General features: G+C 39.7%; 1 protein-coding gene across 5 annotated transcripts in view; it reads left to right on the forward strand.

The window, feature by feature from the left end:
- Nucleotides 1-7,947, forward strand: part of CLNS1A (chloride channel, nucleotide-sensitive, 1A) — a 32,286-nt gene extending 24,339 nt beyond the window's left edge. For 3 of the 5 annotated variants that reach the window (XM_011989729.1, XM_011989728.1, XM_011989731.1), the window contains one exon: nt 5,010-5,557. The gene's annotated coding sequence lies outside the window, so the exon portion shown is untranslated. Of the gene's footprint in view, nt 1-2,943; nt 3,103-5,009; nt 5,558-5,960; nt 5,967-7,914 lie in introns of those variants that run through there. The other 2 variants (XR_001007105.1, XM_011989730.1) reach the window with 2 other exon arrangements.
- The last annotated feature ends 907 nt before the right edge of the window (nt 7,948-8,854 follow it).

Genomic DNA, 8,854 nt, shown 5'->3' on the forward strand with positions numbered 1-8,854 from the left:
AGCTACTTGGGAGGCTGAGGCAGGAGAATCTCTTGAACCCAGGAGGCAGAGGTTGCAGTGAGCTGAGATCAAGCCACTGCACTCCAGCCTAGTGACAGAGCAAGACTCCGTCTCAAAAAGAAAAAAAAAAATGGCCCAGGTGAAGATGTTGAGGGGAGATGCAGGTAAAGGGATTAGTCATGTGCAAAGAAGGGTTCAAGAGACTACTCAGATTTGGGGAACTGAAAGTAGTTCAGTGTGAAAGGTAGTTATGGTAACAGATAAAGGTAGGATAGTGAACTGGGTATCGTCTTAGAGGAACTCTTAGGTCAGTGGGAATCCATTGAAGAATTTTATTAGTGTTTCAGAAGGTGACTGTGGTTATAATTTGGAAAACTGATTAGAGAAGAAAAATACTGGAGAGAAAAAGAGAAACCCTGTTGTGTGACTTACATATTAAATAAGAGGTGATCACTTAAATTAGGTAGTGGCAGTGAATATCAAAAGACCTGACAGATTTCAGACTCTGAGGAGATAGAAGCAATAGAAGTTAGGGGCTTGGGGTAAGGGTTTCTAGTTTAAATGGATAAGAGGCACCCTTTAGTAAGACTGGAAAAAAATGGCATTTTTTTTAATGTGGAAAGATGAACAGTTAATTTAGATATGTTAGATTTGCATCTGCAGGTGACGGGGTACCCTGGGGCTGTGGGCAGAAGACATTTTTTGGTGGGCGGAAGAGTTGAGGGGTGACTGGGAGGTGAGGAAGCGAAGAAAACAGCTGTAGATGACTCTTTTTTTCTTTTTGGAGATTTTTTTTTTTTTTTTTTTTTTTTTTTTTTTTTTTTTTTTTTATGCACTTGTGGCCCAGGCTGGAGTGCAATGGTGCAATCTCAGCTCTCTGCAACCTCTGCCTTCCTGGTTCAAACCATTCTCCTGCCTCAGCCTCCCGAGTAGCTGGGATTACAAGCACCTGCCACCACGCCCGGGTAATTTTTTTGTATTTTTAGTAGAGACGGGGTTTCACCATGTTGGCCAGGCTGGTCTCAAACTCCTGACCTCAGGTCATCTACCCACCTTGGCCTCCCGAAGTGCTGGGATTACAGGCATGAGCCACTGTGCCCAGCCAAGACAACTCTCCCGGGGGGGATTAGTCTGTTTTCACACTGCTGATAAAGACATACCAAGACTGGGCAATTAACAAAAGAAAGAGGTTTCACTGGACTTACAGTTCCACATGGCTGGGGAAACCTCACAATCATGGTGGAAGGCAAGGAGGAGCAAGTCACATCTTACATGGAAGGCAGCAAGCAAAAAGAGCTTTTGCAGGAAAACTCCCCCTTATAATAACCATCAGATCTAATGAAACTTACTCATTATTATGAGAACAGCACGGGAAAGACCTGCCCCATAATTCAGTTACCTCCCACTGGGTCCCTCCCGCAACACATGGGAATTCAAGATGAGATTTGGGTAGGGACACAGCCAAACCGTATCAGGGCTCTTGTTTTTTTCTCTTGTTGCCTCCCCACCTTTTATTTAATGAGATGACAAAAATGGGGAAATAAGCAAAAAGCTTGCTGTACTGATTTTTGTCATTTCTCCTGAATTATGTTGTAAGCTTTGTGAGGATAGGGCCATATACCTTTAAAAAAAAAGCCCAGCAGTAAATACTTAGATCTGTAAAGGGTGAACAGTTGATCCTGCATTTGAAAGTTCCTACATAGAGTTATTTTAGTATTGAGGTTGAGAATTTACACAGTAAATGTCACAGACTGATTTTGATGTGGCCTAAATCCCCAGGTAGCATTTTCTTTCTCAGTTTGTCCTTTCAGACTTTTCTTTTCAAAAAAGAGGAAAAAGCAATTCTTACCAGCAGAGGGCACTAGCTTCCTTCTGGTAGAAGTTGTAAGTTGCATCTACCTGTTTGAAGCGTTCATAGGGATTGCTCAGTAATTTTTTTGTTTAGATGGGATGGAGGTGGATACCACACCAACAGTTGCTGGACAGTTTGAAGATGCAGATGTTGATCACTGAAAATGATTTATGCAGGTTTAAGGTGAGTAGTTCATTTTCTCCCTTGTCACTGAACATGAAAATCATGTGAAAAGATTACTCCCTACTTTTTTTTTTTCTTTTTTGAGACAGGGTCTTACACTGTCACCCAGGCTAGAGTGCAATGGCATGATCCTAGCTCACTACAGCCTTGAACTCAAGCAGTCCACCTGCCTCACCCTCCCAAGTAGCTGGGACTATAGGCACACCCAGCTTATTTTAAAATTTTTCGTAGAGACAGGGTCTCATTATGTTGCCCAGGCTGGTCTCAAACTCCTGGCCTCAAATGATTCTCCTTCCTCGGCATCCCAAAGTCCTGGGATTACAGCTATGAGCCACTGCGTCCGGCCTATTTCTTTTTCTTTCTTTAAAAAATATTTTTCTTCTTTTAAAGCCCAAATTGTCCCTGACAATTTATTTGCTGTTCCATTATTCTGAGAAATATATTGTCCTTTGCCAGCCTAAGTATTTCAACTATATGCTAAATAATAACTGAAGGTCATGTTCATATCATACAGAGCTAGAACTAGTAATTGTAATAGTCCTTTATAAACTGTTGTTAAATTGTTGTTCCTCTTTCCCCACTACAACTTCCTCCTACCTTATAGCATTGTTTTCTTGAATACTGGCTATCCTCCAGTCTTTGAGATGCTCTTGCTATCCTCCTTTTATTTTACTAAAGCATATAATAATAGCATGGCAAAATTTATATGTTTGACTTGACTCTGCTACCACTATCAGTCATCCAGTTAAGTTATGAGATCTTTTGTTATTCCCTGCAGTGATAAATATTTCAGAATTCCTTCTCATTTCTTCTGATACAGATTTTAGTTCTGAACCTAGTTCTGTAATCATTGGCTTTTCTCCAGTTACAAGTTTTAATTCTTTTACCCCTGTTCTATTTCGTTTCAGAAACCAGCCTTTTAAAGTTCCAGTTAGCTTCCAAGTTACTGCCATTGTGAAAACTGTATAACATTGCTTCTTATACTGACCATGAATTGTGATATTGGACCTCTGCTTTCTTCTCACGTCCTGCCAGTGGAACTATCAGAAAATAACCTCTTAGAGTTCTATGATTTATATCTTCCCTTAAATACTTAATTTTAATTTCCACATTTACATTTGTCAGTGGTAGCCATACAGTCTAATATTAGCAATGTCCCCTCTGTTAAAATCATGTGTTCACATCACTGCAGCTCTGTTAACTTTGATTTTTAGCTCTCCCAGTTCCAATTGTCAGTAACTTCACTGTTCTACTTCATGGGAAATCTTTTGTTATCAACTTAAGTCTTCTTTCCTTATTTCTCGTCACATTATAGCATATTAATTTTTTCAGTTCAGTGATACTTGTTTAGTAACTGTTTTATTGCAGTTAGAAAACAGATTTTGGGGTCTTTGGGCTTTCACATATTTCTTTTGAAGAACAGACTGTTCAGAGAACATCAGCCACTCTTTTATTAATCAGAATCATGAGAAACTCATTTGGTATGTCACTAACAGTTAAACAAATGGGGTGTTACTGCAGTCCTTGGCAAGAATTCTTAGGATTCTTTTTAATGGTGAATTAGCCACAAACTTTTCAATGAGCTTTGTTTTCTGTTTATTTTATCCTAGAGCTCAGAGGCAGAGAATTGTTTTATTCATGATGTTTTTTTTTTCGAGATGGAATCTTGCTCTGTCGCCCAGGCTGGAGTGCAGCGGCGTGATCTTGGCTCACTGCAACCTCCACCTCCCGGGTTCAAGCGATTCTCCTGCCTTAGTCTCCCGAGTAGCTGGGACTACAGACGCGTGCCACCACGGCTGGCTAATTTTTGTATTTTTAGTAGAGACGGGGTTTCACCATGTTGGCCAGGATGGTCTTGATCTCTTGATCTCGTGATCCACCTGCCTCGGCCTCTCAAAGTGCTGGGGTTATAGGCATGAGCCACTGCGCCCTGTTTATAATGTATAAACATTGTAAATAATGTTTATACATATTCTTCATCTGGATAATTGATCTGAATTCCAAACAATGTCTACATTTTTTTTTTTCTGACATGGGAGTCTCACTCTGTCACCCAGGCTGATGTGCAGTGGCACAGTCTCGGCTCACTGCAACCTCTGCCTCCTGGGTTCAAGTGATTCTCCTGCCTCAGCCTCCTGAATAGCTGGGATTACAGGCGCCCACCACATCCGGCTACTTTTGTACTTTTAGTAGAGATGGGGTTTCTCCATGTCTAGTCAGGCTGATCCTCCACCTGCTGGGTTCAAGCGATTCTCCTGCCTCAGCCTCCCGAGTAGCTGGGATTACAGGCATGTGCCACCACATCCGGCTACTTTTGTACTTTTAGTAGAGATGGGGTTTCTCCATGTCTAGTCAGGCTGGTCTTGAACTCCTGACCTCAGGTTATCTGCCTGCCTCAGCTTCCCAAAGTGCTGGGATTACAGGTGTGAGCCACCACGCCTGGTCCTAATTTTGTATTTTTGGTAGAGACGGGATTTTACCATGTTGGCCAGGCTTGTCTCAAATTCCTGATCTCAGGTGATCCACCCGCCTTGGCCTCCCAAAGTGCTGGGATTACGGGTGTGAGCCACCACACCTGGCTGTGTAAATTTTTAATCATTTAAAATTGTACATGCATTTAAAGAATGAACACAAGGTATAAATAATTAGAGTAATTTATGCAGCCGTTTATTAATTTCATGATAATGGAACTAGGACTTCTCAATGCATGAAGTGGGGTGGAGATGGCACATTAATGGTGGAATCACAACTCTGCCACATACTTGTGTACACCTTTGGACAAGGCATATAACTTATTTAATCCTCACTTCCCCCATCTGTAAAGTGGAGAGGATAATAACTACCTTGCAGGGTTGTTGCAGAGGCTGAGATAAAATGTACCTAAGTCCTCTGGCACTCTGTGACTAGGCATTCAATAAATAGTAGCTATTATTATTATTACTATTGTAAACACTGTGAACCTTTTGTTTTTCAGATTCTGCTCCTAACTGTAGGAGAGAACTTGGTGCCTCTTCCACTCTGGAGTGAAGTTGATGAAAGTCTTTTTCCTTTTCCACAACCCAACCTGAACCAGTTCCTTCTTGAGACAGACTATACTGAGACAATAAGTTGTCACCAGCAGAAGATAGATAATATGACCTTTATTAACTTGATGAATTAACTTAACCAAGAGGGTATTTGTAGTTTATTTACCCCAAAACTTTCTGTGTCTGGGTACCCTCTGAATAGGCCTATAATTTCTGCCTTGACTGTGTGCATCTTTTGTAAGCTAGCAGATTTATGTGGTGAAAATGCACAGGAGCTTGGTGTAGGTAGACTGGGTAGGAAAGAGAGAGCTCCTTTTGCCATGTTTTACCAGTCTGCTGTTATAAACTCTTAGGTTATATCCTTTAATTTCCAGCCTTTTAGGTTAGTTTCTGTAACAGAGCAAGTGAGTCTTGGATGAAGTCCTCAAAGTACTTCAAGTGGTAATTGTTTTGTTTTTGTAATAGCTTAACAAATAAACCTAGGTTTTCTATATTACTGTGCTCTCATTCTTGACTAAAACCATTAATGAGAAATGTGTTTTAAAAAATAATGCTGGCAAATATGAGAATTTTGTTGGCTTTATTTTTGTTTACTTATTAAGGAGAACATGAAATAAAATACAGCTTCTGGCAAGTATTTAGTAAGGCAAAGATTTAACACATTTCAGGGGATTTCTGCCACTTCCTTTTAGATTAGCAGTAATTTCTTGTATTTATCAACTCTCAATTTTTAGTTTTCATAGATTACCTGGGTAATATAAGGCTGATTTGTAATTACTGATTTATACTTGGACTTTTGATACCATGATGTGGCCTTAAAAATAAGGTTATACAAGCTAATCTTACTACCAGAATCACTTGGCTAATTAGTGACTAAACTGATGTTTGGTGCCACTCAGCCCAGTGTTCGTTTTAGCATTGTCACTTGGTTTCCCTCAGCTTGCAAGGTAGACTGAAAAAAAACTAATTTTCCTTTTTCTAACCAGACTCTCAGAATTTCTGAGTCTGTTAACAATAGGCAAGTAAAACAGCCACTTGAAATGGAAACTAAAATTTACTGAGACCTTCTCTGTACCAGGCACTGTCCTGAGTTTTTTATTATGTATTATAATATTCTTAATTACCTTATGAGATACACTTTTATCCCACTTTATAGTTGAGGAAACTGAATTATAGAGAGAGGTAAAATAACTTGCTTAAGGTCATGTAGATAGTGAACTGTGATTTTTGAGCCTGTGCTTTAAAACATCCTACAGCCTCACCATCTACCAGCAGCAGAAAGCACGCACACTCTCCCCACTGCTGCAGGGTTTCAATGTTAACATTTCAATGGCAGTACAAGAGCTTCCCAAGTTTCTCTGCTACCCATCTGAGCAACACCCATAATTCTATCCTAGGAGTTTGTGCACTCTTCAGTAAGCAGTCAGGACATTCTCAAGGCTAGTATTATAAATTCCATTTGAGTTCCTTTTAAAAGAAACAAATTTGTAATTGTGACTTTCCATGAAGCATAAATTGCTCTGATAGCAAAATGTTGAGGAGATTCAGAGTGTACTGGGTTTCTTATTGGTGTTGCTGTGGTCAATGCAGTATGCAAAAAGGCAGGAGACCAAAGCATGTGGGCACCTCTCTGGGCTTATTTCCTCATTAGACTAAATGACTTTCAAAGATTGAGCTATAACATTCACTAAATAGTAAATTAGAACTGTAGCATTGAGAAAATAGAAGCTGAGAAAAAAGAGCAGGCCAGGCTTTTAAAAGATAACATTTATAATGATCAGCCAGACAATATTGATTTCATTTAAGCCTAACTTTAGGGTTGCCGTAATTGTTTTCTTTGTGTGTTCCTGATGTAGAGACACTTTAAAGGTACATAGACATTTCCCTTCCAAAATGTAAGTCATCTAAATGTTCCTAAAAGCTAGAGTTAGTGGTTCTCTGTTCTAGGTTCTATCATTTAAAAAATGTATTCATTAAGATATGGTCCCACCCAGACGTGGTGGCTCACACCTATAAGCCCAGCACTTTGGGAGGCTGAGGTGGGCAGATCAATTGAGGTCAGAATTTCGAGACCAACCTGGCCAATATGGTGAAACCCCATCTCTGCTGAAAATGCAAAAATTAGCCAGGCCTGGTGGTGGGCACCTGTAATCCTAGCTACTCAGGAGGCTGAGGTACAAGAATCGCTTGAACCCAGGAGGCAGAAGTTGCAGTGAGCCAAGGCCATAAACTTGTTTAAATCCTTAATACAGGCTGGGTGCAGTGGTTCACGCCTATAATCTCAGCACTTTGGGAGGCTTAGGCAGGCGGATCACCTGAGGTCAGGAGTTCAAGACCAGCCTGGTCAACATGGTGAAACCCTATCTCTACAAAAATACAAAAATTAGCTGGGTGTGGTGGTGGGGCACGTCTAATCCCAGCTACTTGGGAAGCTGAGGCAGGAGAATCCGTTGAACCTGGGAAATGGATGTTGCAGTGAGCTGAGGTTGCGCCATTGCGCTCCAGCCTGGGCAACAAGAGCAAAACTCTGTCTCAAAAAAAACAAAAGATTATGTATTTTTGAGGTTCTCTTAGGAGCTTCCTCAGTATTGGTAAAGGTGAGAGATTATGTGCAGATGATCATAATATACAGGTTGAGTATTATGTGAAATCTGAAATTCCCCAAAATCTGAAACTTGAGTGCTAACATGATGCCCAGAGGAACTGCTCATTGGAGCATTTGGATTTCAGATTTTCGGATTAGGGATGCTTAACCAGTATAATGCGAATTATTCCAAAATTTTAAAAACATTCCAAAATCTGAAATACTTCTGATCCCAATAATTTCGCTTAAGGGATACTCAATCTGTATAGTCCTTTACTTTTAGAAGACAGGTATGATTACTGCTCAGAGATAATAGATATTTAGATAGAATTTATCTGCAGGATTTCAGATGAGTTCACTATTATATACCTGATTCTCATGCAAATCCTGTTTTAAAAGTATAGAATGGATGAATCCATATCTGGGACTCATCTTTTGTGACCAGTAACTGAATTCTAAGCATTGTCTCTCATGGGGATCCTCACAGAATTATTGCCATCCCTTTATGAAGGAGCTGGAACATATTTTCACTAACATCTCACTCTGTTCATATTTACACAAGTAAAATCAGTAGGGGAACTTCGTAATTTCAAATGACAAAAAAATGAATTATTTTGAAGATTACATGAATCACTAGTACACATAAAGCACTTAGAACAACAGTGCCTAGAATATAGCTCAGTAAATGGTAGTTGTTAACTAATAGTAGTAATCCTTTTCATAACAGAAAGCAGCAGCTACAAATATATCAACTCACTATTTAGAATACATCTGATTAGCTTGAAGTTTAAAAATCCACTGAGCAATTAAAGTAGACATCATGAAATCTATACTTATTTTGCATAGGACCTCACACCTTCACTGCAAATCTCTACTCTTGCTCTACAAACAGGTTTAATGTACTTGAATATCTAGTTTCTAGGCACACAATGGGTTTGACAAGGAGAAAAAGGTGCTTATATTCCCACAAAATATAGCAGTCTAAGCCTCTATAGTAAACAGTACAAATATGAGGACAGCGTAGCAATTTATGTTCATAAAATTATGACCCTGTATCAACCCAAATTATGATTGTAAATCCAAATCTGACTAAGCAGAATTTTTTTTTTTTTTTTTTTTTTTGAGACGGAGTTTCGTTCTTGTTGCCCAGGCTGGAGTGCAGTGGCATGATCTTGGCTCACCACAACCTAAGCCTCCCAGGTTCAAGCA

This window comes from Mandrillus leucophaeus, unplaced genomic scaffold, assembly GCF_000951045.1.
Source record: "Mandrillus leucophaeus isolate KB7577 unplaced genomic scaffold, Mleu.le_1.0 Scaffold360, whole genome shotgun sequence".
NCBI lineage: Eukaryota > Metazoa > Chordata > Mammalia > Primates > Cercopithecidae > Mandrillus > Mandrillus leucophaeus.